The sequence below is a fragment of the Electrona antarctica genome, assembly GCF_951216825.1.
Source record: "Electrona antarctica genome assembly, chromosome: 20".
In the NCBI taxonomy this organism is placed as follows: domain Eukaryota; kingdom Metazoa; phylum Chordata; class Actinopteri; order Myctophiformes; family Myctophidae; genus Electrona; species Electrona antarctica.
In genome coordinates this window covers 30057638-30074485 of record NC_136801.1, presented here as the reverse complement: position 1 = coordinate 30074485, position 16848 = coordinate 30057638, and the positions used below count along the sequence as shown (strand labels likewise).

The 16848-nt window shown below is 45.7% G+C and overlaps 1 long non-coding RNA gene across 1 annotated transcript in view; it reads right to left on the bottom strand.

Annotated features, from left to right (window-relative positions):
* Positions 1 to 16848, bottom strand: part of LOC306913378 — a 131612-nt gene that overhangs the window by 90634 nt on the left and 24130 nt on the right. The window contains exon 3 of the long non-coding RNA XR_013788527.1: positions 10903 to 10976. This is a non-coding gene — a long non-coding RNA (uncharacterized lncRNA). The remainder of the gene's footprint in view (positions 1 to 10902; positions 10977 to 16848) is intronic.

The following is a 16848-nucleotide window of genomic DNA, read 5'->3' as shown; positions in this document are numbered from 1 at the left end:
CCATACAGTATACAGTATGTGCCTGCCTGCCCTCTCAAAGCAATGCCCAGATGGCATGCTGGCTTTGGTCATCTCTCATCTCCTCTCTCTCTCTCTCTTGGTCATCTCATATCTCCCCCCTTCTCTCTCTCTCTCTCTCTCTCTCTCATCTCCTCTCTCTCTCTCTCTCTCTTGGTCATCTCATATCTCCCCCTTCTCTCTCTCTCTCTCTCTCTCTCTCTCTCTCTCTCTTCTCTCTGCCTTACTATGTCTCTCTCCCCCTTCTCTCTCTCTCTCTCTCTCTCTCTCTCTCTGCCTTACTATGTCTCTCTCCCCCTTCTCTCTCTCTCTCTCTCTCTCTCTCTCTGCCTTACTATGTCTCTCTCCCCCTTCTCTCTCTCTCTCTCTCTCTCTCTCTCTCTGCCTTACTATGTCTCTCTCCCCCCTTCTCTCTCTCTCTCTCTCTCGCTCTCTGCCTTACTATGTCTCTCTCCCCCCTTCTCTCTCTCTCTCTCTCTCTCTTCCCCATCTCTCTCTCTCTCTCTCTCTCTCTCTCTCTCTCTCTTACTATGTCTCTCTCGCCCCTTCTTTCTACTTGCTCTCGCCTCATGTGCGAGAGGTGGGGAGGGGGAGGGGCGGGGCTTAGGTGTGGCGTAGTCAGATGAATTTCTGATTGCTGTTGGCCGTCAAAGTGGGATCCTATTGGACGGAATGAGACAGGGAGGAGAGGGGAAGGGAACAAATAAAATGCCCCGTTTTCATTGGCTGCATATGACCATAATTATACCCCTCCCTTTTCTCTCTCTCTCTCTCTCTCTCTCTCTGGATCGCTCGATCAGCCGAGCAACAGCAGGCTATAATTTGAACCACCGGAGCCAATTATGCAGATTAGGTTGCCCTAGGTTGACCAATGACCTTCTCTCCCCCGTTTACATTTGTTTACAATATGCAAATTGAGTCCACGTTGAGGGAAAAAAATTAAAACGCTAGGGGGTCTCAACACACCTTTTGACTAACGTTTTGATGCCGCATGACCCCCCCCCCCCCTCCATGTCGTTTGCACAGTGCACACACAATTGTAGTTGCGCGTGCAGACGTGCACTAGCAAAACCGAAACCATACGACCGGGGAGGCTGGTTCCTGCAACAATTGGGGTCTATTTCTTTGTCATCACCGGGATGACATACAGCACGAACTTCCACGAATAATGAATGATGTCCCCCGACATGCTAACCAAAACAAAAAGGACCGTTTGTGGTATTAACACCTCTGTTTCTCTTCCCCTCTTCCCTCCCTCCAACCTTGTTCCTCCCCTACCTTCCTTCCTTCCTTCCTTCCTTCCTTGGTCCCTCCCTCTGTGCACGATACCCTCCAGGGGGTTCTTCAGGCACACATAGACACCAAAGGTGGCTTACCCTGCCCTTATCTGTAAATAGTGCCCTCTCCAAACCATGAATGCAGATTTTGATATGGTGAAAGTAGGGCCTCTGTCATGCGTCATGATCAGGGCAAGGTTGTGTCCCACTGTTGTGGATTAACATGTTGAAATGTGGAGTACATGTTTTCCTGACGAGTATCATTATGTTTACATAATAGACTCTAAATCTGACTAAAAAGGAAAAAAACAAGACATTTTCCCTGGTGTTCATTAAACTCCGGGAGTGAACAAATGGACCCGAATTTACAAAAGGTTCCATTTGTGCACTCTCAGTGCAAGTTCGACTGTGGACTGCAGGGATGGAGGCTGGTGTCTAATTAGCTGTATGGTTTACCTTGGCTCAGTGGGGTCTGGCTGCCTCAGCCCGGTTTAAACAGCGAGATGGACGGACTCAAACACTGAAACCCTACACTGTAATTAGACACAGGCTCGCTGAGGGCACACACACACACACACCACGCAATGCTGCTGACACAGAACCACTGCTCCCACTCACCCACACACACGTGCGCGCGCACATGCACGCACACGCGCACGCACACGCACACACACACACACACACGCATACACACACACACACACACACACACACACACACACAGGCACACGCACACACACACACACACACCGGTGTTTCTACTTTAGGTCCATATCTGTTATTCCAACACATATTTCTGGGGTTTATTTTACTTTTACATTGCAGTTAAGGGTTCCTCCGACACACTACCAATTATGTATAGTTCCCTCTCACCTCATTTCTCCTCCAATGCTTCTCTGTACACCACCGTTTTTTTTAAAACTTCCTACTTAAAACTAGCTTTTTTTCTTTGGCCCACATGATTTATCTCTTTCATCAGATTTCAACACCCCCCCCCCCCCTACCCCTCTTTCTCTGCAATGATAGAATGCTTTTTTGTGGTAATGCCCATTTCTAAATTCCTTTATTGGACAGATTTAGGAGCTGTTCTGACACAAACTAGAAAAGACAACGCACACACGCACACCACTAATACACACACACACACATTGACCACAATAAGTACACATGTTGCTGGTAGAGTCAAAAACGTTCAACAATTTTGCTCAGATATTAAAGCGAAATGACACACGTGTTACAAGTTCAAACAGCTCGTTCACATAATACTATAACGAACCTTAATCACAAAAATCCTCTAGACTTTAGAATACTGGACTTGGGCCTGCTGGCGTAGCGGGCCGGGCACTTATAGGCTGCTTGACAGCGCATTGCGGGTTCGAATCCCGTTCCCGACGACTTTTGCTGCGTGTCACTCCCCATCTCTCTCTCTCTCCCTATTTCCTGTCCTGTCATACAATCCCCAAAATAAATCATACTTTGGACCGCTTTTCTTGGCCAATAATAGCCGATCTACGAGCCCACATCTGCTCATTTTGGCTAATGTTCCCCCCAGAATATGAATGCTGAGGTTAAAGTGTTTAATATAATAGACGCCCCCCCACCCCATCCTCCTGCTGCTGATGGAAGTGCCGTGTTTATACTCAAAAGTTAACTTCTTCACAACAGCCAACAAAAGACACCGACTACGATCAATGAGATCCATTAATGAGAACTGAAATGCATTTTATACTTTTCTAATTATACGCATTGTAGCTCATAATTGAGTGGCGTGTATCAGACTAATGATTAGTGACGCGCACTCACTGTCTGCTCCTGTGCGCACGCGTGTGTGTGTGTGTGTGTGTGTGTGTGTGTGTGTGTGTGTGTGTGTGTGAAAAAGGAGACAGATAGAGGGAAAAGAATGGAATAAGAGGAGTCAGAGAGAAAGGCATTTAGAAGGGATGAAATGAGGAACCTGGATATAGAGGGAAAAAAAGGTGAAATGAGAAGCGAAGGATAGATAGATAGAAACAGGGGGGGAGGGAGGGAAGGAGGGAGGGAGGGAGACAGATGGAGAGAGAGAGAGGGAGGGGTGAGAAACATAAAGCAATGATTTTCTATGGTATTTTACTGCCCCCTGCTGTTCCTGCGGAGAACAGCATTGATTGCTGGTGTGCTGTGCCATTGATGGACTTCCTCCCCCCTGGTGTATGTTCATACACAGGCCAAACAGCTCCACTGCATTAACACCATATGTGTCACTTTGATTCAAGTTCATTGTTTTGAAAGTTTACGAGTGGATTTGATGGAGTTTATTGACTTCACATGGAGAAGCCGTTGGCAATGATCTCACCGACACATGAGAGTGCAGACAGCTAGCTAGCAGTGCACGTGCACTGGGGATCCAGTGGAGGGAATGGCAAGTGGGCCCCCAAATAATTAGCAAAACACCAAGATATTAAATGATAACATTCATATAGAATCATTATGAAACAATAGAGATTTTTTTTTCTTTAAAGTTAGAAATGTGTTTTCATTGTGAAGTAGGAACTTAAATTATACGTTGGCTCCAATGATCCAAGCCGGAACACAATCGATTGTTTGATCGTTGGAATGAACATGCTCTGGAAATGGCTCAACGCATTTGAGCTTTTCAAGTTGGGTCCTGACCCAGAAAAGGTTGAGAACCACTGCTACAGTATAAAGATTTGGTTTTTGGTTTTTTTAAGATATGTTTTTTGGCAATTTCCTACAGTCATATTTATGGACAGGAAAGGGGGAGAGAGATGGAGGGGGAAGAGATGTGGCAAAGGCCGACGGGCTCGGGACTCGAACCCGCGACACGCCGTCAGGCTGGATTATTGGCCTAGGTGCGTGGACCGCTCAGCCGGGGCCCGTGGGCCAGTATAAAGCATCAAGCATTTTCACACATGTGCGTACACACACACACACACACACACACACACACACACACACACACACACACACACACACACACACACACACACACACACACACACACACACACACACACACACACACACACACACGAGGACAATAGGGAACAGATTATATATTTTTTTTTCTCTCTGTATCTTTCATTGCTTTTCATTTTCCTGCAAAGCAATGGCACTTTGCCACGCATCCATGTCAGCACAATTGCCTTCTGGTTACGTTTCATTGCAAGACATGAGTTTTTTTCTCCCCCTCTCCGAGATTAAAGTGAATTGTTCTAAAGAGAGCGTGCGCTTACAGGTGTCGTGCTGTTCTAATGTGTTGTGACAACAACAAGGCACTGTCATCAACAATATGAAAACTACACAGTTAAAAAGATAACTAGTGTTTTCTTTTTAGACACTAGCTGCTCCCCTTCACAATCAAAGTCAAAATGATTACAGTGCGTCAGTGTGTGTGTGTGTGAGAGAGAGAATAAGAAATAAGAGAGAAAGTGTGTGTGTGTGTGTGTGTGTGTGTGTGTGTGTGTGTGTGTGTGTGTGTGTGTGTGTGTGTGTGTGTGTGTGTGTGTGTGTGTGTGTGTGTGTGTGTGTCATGCACTCATTCTTTTGCCATGTTCATAACTGCACCACAATAACAAATGTCGGAGCTTTCTGATTGGGCAATTAAAAGCAGCAGGGGCCCTGTGTTGACGGGTGAGAGTGTGACATCCATCATCTGAAAACAATCGGCCCCTACTAGGAGGAACGGCGTGTTTATGTGTGTGCGCGCGCGGCCGCGCGCATGCGTGTGTGTGTGTGTTCACGTGCGCACACACACACTATAGGCCCCCCCAAATTAACCCCCCTGTGTGTTTGTAATAACGCCGTGGAATCAAAACACACATCGCCTCTTCATTCCCTAGTGATAAATAACTGCCAATGGAATACAACAAAAACAATGACAAACACGTGATTGAACGAGGAAACGCTCAGGCCAGAGGGCCAATCTGTGAACTAGGAAACGCTCAGGCCAGAGGGCCAATCTGTGAACTAGGAAACGCTCAGGCCAGAGGGCCAATCTGTGAACTAGGAAACGCTCAGGCCAGAGGGCCACTCTGTGAACTAGGAAACGCTCAGGCCAGAGGGCCAATCTGTGAACTAGGAAACGCTCAGGCCAGAGGGCCAATCTGTGAACTAGGAAACGCTCAGGCCAGAGGGCCAATCTGAACTAGGAAACGCTCAGGCCAGAGGGCCAATCTGAACTAGGAAACGCACAGGCCAGAGGGCCAATCTGTGAACTAGGAAACGCTCAGGCCAGAGGGCCAATCTGAACTAGGAAACGCTCAGGCCAGAGGGCCAATCTGTGAACTAGGAAACGCTCAGGCCAGAGGGCCAATCTGAACTAGGAAACGCTCAGGCCAGAGGGCCAATCTGAACTAGGAAACGCTCAGGCCAGAGGGCCAATCTGAACTAGGAAACGCACAGGCCAGAGGGCCAATCTGTGAACTAGGAAACGCTCAGGCCAGAGGGCCAATCTGAACTAGGAAACGCTCAGGCCAGAGGGCCAATCTGTGAACTAGGAAACGCTCAGGCCAGAGGGCCAATCTGAACTAGGAAACGCTCAGGCCAGAGGGCCAATCTGTGAACTAGGAAACGCTCAGGACAGAGGGCCAATCTGTGAACTAGGAAACGCTCAGGACAGAGGGCCAATCTGTGAACTAGGAAACGCTCAGGCCAGAGGGCCAATCTGTGAACTAGGAAACGCTCAGGCCAGAGGGCCAATCTGTGAACTAGGAAACGCTCAGGCCAGAGGGCCAATCTGTGAACTAGGAAACGCTCAGGCCAGAGGGCCAATCTGTGAACTAGGAAACGCTCAGGCCAGAGGGCCAATCTGTGAACTAGGAAACGCTCAGGCCAGAGGGCCAATCTGTGAACTAGGAAACGCTCAGGCCAGAGGGCCAATCTGTGAACTAGGAAACGCTCAGGCCAGAGGGCCAATCTGTGAACTAGGAAACGCTCAGGACAGAGGGCCAATCTGTGAACTAGGAAACGCTCAGGCCAGAGGGCCAATCTGTGAACTAGGAAACGCTCAAGCCAGAGGGCCAATCTGGGAACTAGGAAACGCTCAGGCCAGAGGGCCAATCTGTGAACTAGGAAACGCTCAGGCCAGAGGGCCAATCTGTGAACTAGGAAACGCTCAGGCCAGAGGGCCAATCTGTGAACTAGGAAACGCTCAGGCCAGAGGGCCAATCTGTGAACTAGGAAACGCTCAAGCCAGAGGGCCAATCTGGGAACTAGGAAACGCTCAGGCCAGAGGGCCAATCTGTGAACTAGGAAACGCTCAGGCCAGAGGGCCAATCTGTGAACTAGGAAACGCTCAGGCCAGAGGGCCAATCTGAACTAGGAAACGCTCAGGCCAGAGGGCCAATCTGTGAACTAGGAAACGCTCAGGCCAGAGGGCCAATCTGTGAACTAGGAAACGCTCAGGCCAGAGGGCCAATCTGTGAACTAGGAAACGCTCAGGCCAGAGTGCCAATGGAAACACTCAGGCCAGAGGGCCAATCTGAACGAGGAAACGCTCAGGCCAGAGGGCCAATGGAAACGCTCAGGCCAGAGGGCCAATCTGTGAACTAGGAAACGCTCAGGTCAGAGGGCCAATCTGTGAACTCAATGTTCCTTGTATTGATGCTCATTCAATTTCCCTAAAAAAACAACAACGCTACCTACCAGCAATCCCAGTTGACCTATTATGTACAAATCATATTTACTACTTAAGTCCTATATACGGTACTTCGTCAATCGTCATAAAACAAATCTACAAGCTAGTATAGTTATTTGGCTTGTAATATTTTGACTATTCTGAAATGTTCATGTCTATAATGGCATGACCAACGTAGGGGACACCAGGTTGAAAGTGCACGGTTAAATTGATTTGGCTTGACGCTGCGGGTGCATCCGAACAGGACAAATAGGTCAATTATGATCTAAAAAAAAAATCATCATTCTGAACTGACAGAATAGACCATATATGTATAAGACAGTAGTGGCACCAGCCATGCTGTACGGCTTGGAAATGGTGGCACTGACTTAAGAAGGTTACAATACAAGCCACAATACAAGAGGAAGCGAGAATAACGATCTGGTACCACCCACTTTCAAAACAAAGAACAAATTCTCAAATTCTCCTTCTACAGCACTCCTTTTTTATTTTATTTTATAGATTTTTATCCCACGATTTTGCAACCCATTTTTTCACCCAGTGTCAATTATCTAATGTAATCCTGGGCACTACACTTCCTCTGCCAACCTGGGGGGGCAGCGGACTGACCTCATACTTCTGCATGAGGAGTCCAAGCTGCTTGTTTTCACCTGACAGGGGGGAGTTTCCCCAGCCGGACGTAGTGCGTGGAAGGAACACGTTATTCCGACCAGTTCCATTCCCCTCCATCGGGCGCCCCGGCTGGCCAGGGGAAGGTAGTTTAGAGACCAGGATTACTGCATGTTTTTTGTGAGGGTACCTACCATATAGGGGACACAGGGAGAACATGCAAACTCCACACAGAAAGGCCCTTTCGCCAACCCCGCCTCGGGTATGGGCACTGATGACGCGGAGGAGGGAACACGCCCCCAGTGCCCACAGCGTCCCCAGCGGGAATCGAACCCAGGACTTTCTAGCTGTGAGGCGACAGCACTACCAACTGTGCCACCGTGCCCCCTTTACAGCACTCCTTCTACAGCACTTCCAGTGTGGAATGCCCCGACTCCATCCCTCAAAAAATACAAATCCCTGGCATCCTTTAAAACAGGCCTGAAAATCCACCTTTCAGCATGCAAAATGGGAGAGGAAATGATTACCCCCGCCCCCCCCCCTACCCCCACCTCCTTATAACCCCCTTCTTTGTTCCCCAACATGTACACATTTATTTTTTACCTTTTATGATGATTTGATTTTTGTTGTTATTTGTCATGTCATGAATATGAATTGAATAGCCAGGACGTGAATGGTAACAAGACCCCATTGGACGTGTGTTTGACTGTACCCTGTACTGATTACATTTCTGTTTGACTGTACCCTGTACTGATTACATTTCTGTTTGACTGTACCCTGTACTGATTACATTTCTGTTTGACTGTACCCTGTACTGATTACATTTCTGTTTGACTGTACCCTGTACTGATTACATTTCTGTTTGACTGTACCCTGTACTGATTACATTTCTGTTTGACTGTACCCCTGTACTGATTACATTTCTGTTTGACTGTACCCTGTACTGATTATATTACTGCCAATAAAGTATTCAATCAATCAATCAATCAGGTGGTGCTGGAGGTGCCAGAGAATTGAGGATGATACATTTCTCATTAGGAGTGACAAGGAGGGACGAGATCAGAAATGACAACATTGGAGGATCGGCCCCAGCAGGTTAGAAGTGTTGGGATAAAACAAGAGAGGCGTGAGGTTGAGATGCTGACGACGGAGCTGCCAAGCAAGAGTAGAAGAGGTTTATGGATGGCCAGAGTGACCCGAGGAAGACGCTGAGAACAGGAGCAGATCAAAACGGATGATTCGATGTGGCGACCCCGATGGGAATTAGTCGAAACGCAATACAAATATATATTATTTAATATTTGTTTATTTTATTTTGTTAACTGTGGGAACTGTAGTAATTTAAAACGGGGGTGAGAGGGGGGGGGGGGGGGGGGGTATATGTTTCTGGTTCAATACATATCCCAGCATTAGGAAATACACACATTCAGCAAGTTCACCATCAAAGTAGCTGCCTTAGTCTTTAGCCGTTGATTGTCTATGAACATAATTAATACCGCCACTAATCCAACGCGCCATCTCGCTAACCCAGAAACGTCCAATCACATTTAAAACGTTGCTGCTGGGCTTTTTTATGGAGCTGTTCAAACAGCTCTGGAGCTCTAGAGACCTCTGAGTGAGCCACTAATCACGCTGCCATTAACTGAAAAAACATTGGGAATTAGTCAGAGGAGAGGGAAAAAAGTTGTGCTATTCCGCAGAGCTTTTGTTTAGCTAATTCCCTGTTGACAGCCGTGCGCTCCACTTGCCCGGAGAAAAACTTCCGTCGTGAGGCGAAAGATTACTTTTTTTTTATCCCTAATTAAGGAAGCTTATTTGCATAGCCCCGACAAGTCATAATATATGCTAATGTGCATTTACATATGAGAGTGCTGTGCGTGCACTTAATGTGGCCTAAATATGTCCATACATATTAGTTGGTGATGTTATTTTTAAGTCTTTTAGATCATATATATATATAATATGCATGATATAAATATAAAATACCATTTCCTTTACTCTACTCTGATGTGTTAGCCTTTTCCTGTTACGTCTGGCTCAATTAGGCTGAAGTATAGATTACATGCAGCAAGCCACATGACAACTGCAATCAGAACATGATATGGTTTAGGCCTGTGGTAGATGTAGATGTGGTAGGATGTAAATATAGTTGAGTGTGTGGGATGAGGACAAGATCATCTTGATGGTGTGTGTGTGTGTGTGTGTGTGTGTGTGTGTGTGTGTGTATACATGCTTTGCCAACAGACCATCCTGCAGACTAATCACCAACTAGGGAAGAAGGTTCGTGCACACAGGACACAGGAGAAGCATTTCAACTGCATGTTGCCATGAAATGAGACAGAATTTTAAAAAGAAATGCGTTCATAGTTGTATTTGAGAACTACACACCATATAGGCCTGATGATAGGCCTAAGTCCTAGGCCCCACTTTCCTCTGAAATTAACTTTGTTTTTTGTATACTCTAATTCTACCTACGCACTTTCACACTTCACAAGTATTCTACTGTAGTCCGACAGAGAGACACATGTTTTGAAAATGCTCCATAAGACCACCGTCTTCGCGTGACTGACTTGAACTTGATCTTGATTACAGTCAACGGCCGAACGGCATCTGACCACTTCTCTCTGTGAGGTCCAACTGCATCCGAAAATATGGACACACCTAGCATACAACCCCCAACTCAAGGGAAGGTTAACATAACTATACTTAAAGGCATTTGAAAGGCATTTGAAATGAAATAATCACACCCGTGTGCAAGGTCTTATATAGTCTGATCAGCTATGTCAGTGACGTCACACACTAACCATAGCAACCATGCTCGTTTTTTTGTACGAACAAACATGGGTACACGGGTACACGGATACAAAGCCAGTCGTTGGAGTGGTTTGCACCACTCAAAAATAATAATATTTCAAAAATATAGCAAAATAGAAAATGCAGGATTTCAATTAAAAATAGCTGAGCTGGTATTTTTGGCACGACAGTAATATGCAATGTGGCCTTCTGGAGTGAGTGTGGAACTATAGTGGCCCTCTCCATCGTCTAAGTTGCCCACCCCGCCTGCGTAAGGTGTAAACTTAAAATGAAGCTAAAGTCTCTATTAAAGTAGGCTACATTAAAATATAGCAGCCATGTCAAACAGCAGTCATAACGTACCTAGAGGGCCTGGGCTGCAGCTGAGCGGTCCAGGCACCTAGGCTGGTAATCCAGCCTGACGGCATGTCGCGGGTTCGAGTCCCGAGCCCGTCGGCCTTTGCCGCATGTCTTCCCCCTCCATCTCTCTCCCCCTTTCCTGTCCAAACATTACTGTACCCTATATCAATAAAGGCAAAAGCCCCCTAACAAAATATCTTAAAAAACTTACCTAGAAGAGTCCTCCAATACAGACTTGGTGTTGAGACTGGTCCCGTGAGCAGCCAACAGCTCCACCATCTGGTTCTACAAAACAAATACAACAATGACGTGAATTATAATTCTTCCTTCTATGGACGTTTAATGAAGTATTATACTGTAGGTAAATACATTATTAGATAGACACACAGTAAGATATAAGCACTGTAAGATAAACGTAGCAACACAAAACTATTCCTGCCCTACAAAGCCAAAGTGCAGTAACTATGGATGGGGGGAAAAAACATGGCCGATAATGGGATTAAAAGTGTTTCAACTGCTCAGCCAAATGAGATTTTGGCAAATATTAGTGACATTACACTAATTGCAAATAATGTTCTTGAGGTAATTGTTTATCCCCCAAAATCACAGAGGCTAATTTGACCTTTGGGATACACAAATTGAAGTCTGTGTGTCCAAAAATGCGGGTTTTGTAGGGCAGTATTGTAGTCTGTAGTAAAAACAACATCACATAAACACCATCCACAATGAACAATAGAACATGACAGTATATTCAATTCAATCTTTATTTCAGACTCAGGGGAATCCATATCACAGTAAAAAACAACAATATAATAGATAAAAAAGAATATAGAAAGAAATATACAATAAAAAGAGTTCCACCATGTTCAGTTTCGAACATACATACAAGTTTGCCAATGGTTCCACAGTCTGGAGGAGAACCTGACAGAACTACGTATCGGGTTAGTAATGACATCAATGATGTCATTTACTGACTCAGATACGCTACACATAATTCTATACATAAGATTGCGTAGCACAGCAGAGCAGGTGGGACCCCAACACTGACAAACATCTGGCTTGCACTGGAGCTTCTTGGAGCTCTCAGTAGCAACCTCATACAGTCATTATAGGCCACTGTCAATCGTCAATACTGGCTTGTTTGTAGCGACAAAATGATTTAAAAAGTGAAATCTTCACCGGTACTGAGCACATGCTACATTTTCGACACGTTATGTTTCCTTGTGCATACAGCTTCCGACGCTGTCTATATATGTCCTTGTCATCAGAGAGGTCATTTGAGATGATGTGGCCCACATATTTAATCTCACTGCAGACACTAAGGACAGAGCCAGAGAGATAAAAGTCAGGAAAGGTTAGATGTCTGTCTTCCCTGCTTCGGACAATCATTATCTTGCTCTTTTTTTGCATTATATTTAATGTCAAAGTCAGCACCATACTGTGAGCATGTACTTAGCAGCTGTTGAAGACCAGCACTATATGGACTAAAGATGACCAAATCGTCCGCATACATAAGGTGATTAATTAGCAGGTTTCCAACCCTACACCCTGTACCAAAAGGAGCAGAGGTTGACCTTCCCCATTTCACTCTCATCGTCTGGTGAGCATACCAGAAGACCAGGATTCTGACTAGGAAATTAGGGACCCCTCTTTGCGATAATTTATAAAAATGTTTCTCATGATTAATGCGATCAAAAGCTCTCGATGCATCAATAAAACACATAAACATTGTATATGTATGTTGTAATATGTATTGTAAGAAAGTATACTTTCTTACAACCTTCTTTATTTGTCGATATTTGTAGTCTCGGGATTTATTGCTTTTGCTGTATATGTAGAGATAAACGATTTAAATTGTGTAATCACAGCATATTTTTGGCCACATTTATTTACATGCAAAAACTATATATACATAATATATATATATTGTGTCGCACCAAAACTAAGACACAGGAGGCAGTAATACTATTCGCCCGCAGGCTGGATTTATTTAGAAGTGAGGTTGACATCAAAAGTAAGAGTTCAGAGAGGCATGAATGCAACATAAACAGTCTTTTCCTTCTCTTCTACAGTAGGTTCCCGTGGATCCAGGTAGGTATAAGGTAGGTTTTTAGGTTTTCTTTCTTCTAGGATGCTCAGGGCACGGAGCTAAACTAAGGTATAAGAAAGTCAACATAGGAGGTGCCCGTATAAGGTAAGTCAACTTATCAACTTTGTCGTTACGAATGGGGGGGAAGTGTATACATAGATTGTGCATTACATTCACCCATTCATACACAGAGGACAGAGGAAACCATGCAAGGCACCATCTTGCACATGGGAGCAATTAGGGGTTGAGAGTCTTGCTCAAGGACACTTCGACACTAACTCTGGTAGAGCCCGGGTTCAAACTGGGAACCTTGCGGTTCCCATCTGGCCACTCTACCCCTGAGCCACTGCCGCCGCGCATTGGTTCACAAACTTTTTAGCCTGTGGCCCAAAAGAGAAACGTTGGGCCACCTGGGACCCAAACGAGAGCTTGTAGATCGGCTATTTAGTTCGTATTCATTTTATTCGTGAAATTATTAAAAAAATTAAATTAGATTTTTTTGCAAATTTTTAAATAAAAATAATTACATAAAATAAACAAAAAGGGGAATATTTACTCGCGACCCACAAAAATCAGTCCGCCACCCACTGTTTTTGGAAACAGTGGCGTCATGGTGGCCACAGCAGTGTACGTGTCAGATGCAGTTGCTCAAGTAGGGCTCAGCTGGATTGAGTGTTGTGCTCATACCGTTGACAAATTACAGGGAACGTCGCTAACCCCATTCATTCCGATTGGAGGCAGGCTGGAGTGAAGTGGCTACAAGTTCCGTCATATCTCCGTTCACTCCTGACATTTTGCAGACAGCACTCAAGGTGTCCGCCTATTGAGCGGGGCTGTGCCGAATTAGAGGCACTTTGCAGTTCCTTGCATATCAAATCATTTTTGTAAATATAGAACGGAAGAGAGAGAGAGAGAGAGATGGAGAGCGAGAGAGTGGAGAGAAGCAACAAATAAAGTAAGTACACACAATAAGCACTTATCCTTCCATTTGGAGTGTGCAGGGCGCGGGCCCCTGGTAATTGCGTTTGGCTAACAGATGTACAGATTGAAGAGTGCAATAATGATGATGCGGGGAGAAGTATAGGTCTTGCTTTTACATTTGACATTGGACAAAGGCGCACGCGCGCACACGCGCACGCGCGTGCACACGCGCACACACACACACACACACACACACACAAAATGATTTTTTATTCTACTCTAGTTTCCAGACCAGGGGGTCTACGATACAACAGTTAGCGTGTGTGCGTCCGTCCGTGCGCTCTCAAAGATAGTAAAACCAGGCAATTGTTATGGTCCCTTTGAGAGAAACATTCACCTTCATGAAAGAAGCTCAGAAAGAGTTTTAGAGCTACAGTAAGGTTACAATTAGTAAAAGATCATTTGGGGTAGGATTAGGGTATGGATTAGGCATAGTGGCTGGTTACGTTTAACTCACTTGCCGCCATCAGTGCCATCTAGTGGCTGGAAACTGGAAACCGTCTTAAGCCGTTCACTCGGAAACTGAAGACTATATGTCCACAGTCTTGTGTTTATTATTGAGAAACATGTGTTGGCGACAATGGGGGTTGAAACGGTACGACTCAAGTTGGTCCCGTGTCTGTGATCGAGATCCGAAGGCGCAATAGCAGTGGCACGTGGACACTGACCCAGAAAAGGTTGCAGCAGACTATTGTGGTCAGAATAACACTAACGCAACCAGTACACTATGGGCACTGGGCACTGCCCTGCAGTATTAACCATACTGTATGGAGTGAGTGTGTGAATGCAGCAGACCACTATGGTCAGCATCACACCACGCTGTGACGCCGACATTGCCAGTCTGGCATTTATAACCTGGGAGGTAATTGACTGTGATTTCCAGCTGCCCTTCCTAAAGCTGGAATGACAATGTCTTCTAATTAACTAGAGAGCCCTGACAGCCCGGTGCCACCACCATTAAGGTCCTCACTGGAAACGAGCAGGCATGTCCTGAGGGTTCCTGTCAGCCCCAGTGCTCTGCAAATGGCATGACATGTCCCTTCATGTCTCCATTCATCTCTCTCTCTCTCTCTCTCTCTCTCTCAGGAAGGGAAAAAGAGTTTGTGCTAAGAGGAAGACATAAGACGAGCAAAACGAGACACAGGAAGAGTGAGAGAGTGATAACTATGCATGCAGAGAGAGAGAGAGAGAGAGAGAGAGAGAGAGAGAGAGAGAGGGGTTCATTAGACTCATGTTCTTATGTCTCTCGGAACACTGTGCTTCATTATGTGGCTGGCCTACAGAGTCATGTATTCCTAAAGCACCGCCCGACCCCGCCTAAAGTGCATAAAGGCAGAGCCTTTAGTCGTGGTAAAGGGTTTTTGAGAGAAAAAGAGTTAAAAAAATTAAAGTGTGTGTGTGTGTGTGTGGGATGTCAGCTGGGGTGGGGGGTGGATGGATGCACAGCAATCTAGCAGATAGGGACTAGTCTAATGAAAAAAAAAAGAAGAAAAAAAACTAGATTGGCAAAGGATATTAGCTGTACAGCGGCTGGTGAAGTTTAATTGAGATCAAGACCTTGGTCAAGTAGAGAGATGCCCGTTATATGAAGCAGGGAGAGAGATGGAAATTATATACACTGGTGGTTGTTCAATTAAGGAGTATTTATGTAAAAAAAAAAAAGTATAGCCTAAAATGACACACGCTGTGTTTGTGTTCGCGCACGTGTGCGTGTGAGCGTGCGGCTGGTGGCCATTGGTGCTTGCATTGTTCAATTAAGGACTCATTACATTAATAAAATCTTGTATGGTTTTTAAAAGCACCAGGGCCAGACCACCTAGCAACAGCAGTTATCTGTAAATCACGGAACCATCTGGTTTGAATTATTGCATTTACTTAAATGCTAATAGCAGCAAATTATGGCTTATTCCGATGCACAGAGTCAGACAAAAGAGAGCTTATCCTGCCCTGGGATGAATCACATGAGTGCTCGACCCCACATAGATTGACATGGAGCATCAGTTTCTGCTACAAGGTTTCTGCTATAAATTGTTCATATAATGTTCATTTAACTCTAGTGTAAAAATGTATCCAAATCGACCCGCCAGGCCCATTTGGGCCATAGATAATATACAAAATATAGTACTTTTTCTCCCCTTTTCTCCCCAATTTAGACATTATAACAATAACACACATTGCGGTGTGTTGTCACTGCTGTTGTAGCTACCGAGACTGCATGCGTTTCGTTTTCACAAGAACAAGTAAAGCCTGGGAAAACGAGCCACATTTCCTGGTCTAGGAGTGGGAGAGCAGAGGGGCGTCGCTCCAAAAAATGGTGCCGTCCATGTTCTACGCTGGATTTCTATCGGGGAGGGGAGGGGAGGGGAGGAGGGGGGGCAGGCGCTCAGATCAGTGAACCAATAGGTTCCACCCCCATGAGTTACGAAAACGCCGTTCACTTCATGGGGCCAGTCCAATGGCGGCTCTCCTACATAGACTTCTATTGAGAATGGGGACAACAAATAGTAAGTCCTGGACCGGAAGTAGGCCGAAATGCACCGGAAGTAGGCCGAAATGCATTGTACCCAGGCAACAGCCCAGCTTTAATGATCTTAAATCCCATTATTTTAGATTGTTTTGTAGTAATCGTACAACATAAACATTACAGAGACTTTAGTTGTTACTGTACAATACTTTAAAACAGTTGGCATGTTGGACACATGCCTGAAATTGCTCTTATTTGCGCCGCCCTCGTTGAAAACAATGCATTTGAAACTCCAGCTTGTCCCTCTCCAGGCAGCATGAACAGCGCTCGGTTTCTGCACCCTCAATATCGTAACTATTCTATTAGATGGCTCTGCCCAGCGGCACCCGCCCCTCTAGACCAGGGGCGCGTTCGGAAATACCGCACCGGAGCACACTCGCCTATTAGTTTGCATTGCACAGTGCACTCAGTGCGCTATTTCCGAACGCGCCCCAGAAATCACGTTGGCTGGGCCAGGCTACTGCTGTTGTATCCTACTGGCTCACCTGCCAGTGAGGAGCACCCACCGGGAGGACGTAGAGCCTGCGTCCTACTCCTTCCGGCCAACATTCCCCGTTGACAAG